The sequence below is a fragment of the Engystomops pustulosus genome, chromosome 5 (genome assembly GCF_040894005.1).
Source record: "Engystomops pustulosus chromosome 5, aEngPut4.maternal, whole genome shotgun sequence".
Classification (NCBI taxonomy): Eukaryota; Metazoa; Chordata; class Amphibia; order Anura; family Leptodactylidae; genus Engystomops; species Engystomops pustulosus.
This window is the reverse complement of record NC_092415.1, coordinates 82,748,397-82,749,192: the sequence shown is the minus strand read 5'-3', so window position 1 is coordinate 82,749,192 and position 796 is coordinate 82,748,397.

The following is a 796-nucleotide window of genomic DNA, read 5'->3' as shown; positions in this document are numbered from 1 at the left end:
TGTAGTGTGATGCTGTCATGTTTCTTGATGAAAATAACAGTTGCTGGAGAATTGAACAGAAATCTAGAATTACTTAAAGGGGTTGTCCACTTTTAGAAAATAATTGATATGGTTTGTTTAACCCCTTAAGGACCAGGCCCTTTTTCGTTTTTGCGTTTTTATTTTTCACTCCCCACCTTCAAAAATCTATAACTTTTTTATTTTTCCATGTACAGAGCTGTGTGATGGCTTATTTTCTGCGTAACAAATTGCACTACGTAGTGATGGTATTAAATATTCCATGCCGTGTACTGGGAAGCGGGAAAAAAATTCTAAATGCAGTGAAAATGATGAAAAAACACATTTGCGCCATTTCTTGTGGGCTTGGTTTTTACAGCTTTCACTGTGCACCCCAAATGACATGTCTATTTCATTCATTGGGTCAATACGATCACGGGGATACCAAATTTGTATAGGTTTTATAATGTTTTCATACATTTACAAAAATTAAAACCTCCTGTACAGAAAAAAAATTCTTCATTTTGCCGTGTTCTTGCGCTAATAACTTTTTCATACTTTAGTGTATGGAGCTGTGGGTGAAGTCATTTTTTGCGACTTCTGATGACGTTTTCAATGCTTCTATTTTTAGGACTGTTCGACATTTTGATCACTTTTTATAGAATTTTTTCTATTTTTCAAAATGGCAAAAAAATGCCATTTGCGACTTCGGGCGCTATTTTCTGCTACGCGGTTTAACGCAGTGAAAAACGGTTATTATATTTTGATAGATCGGGCATTTTCGGACACGGCGATACCT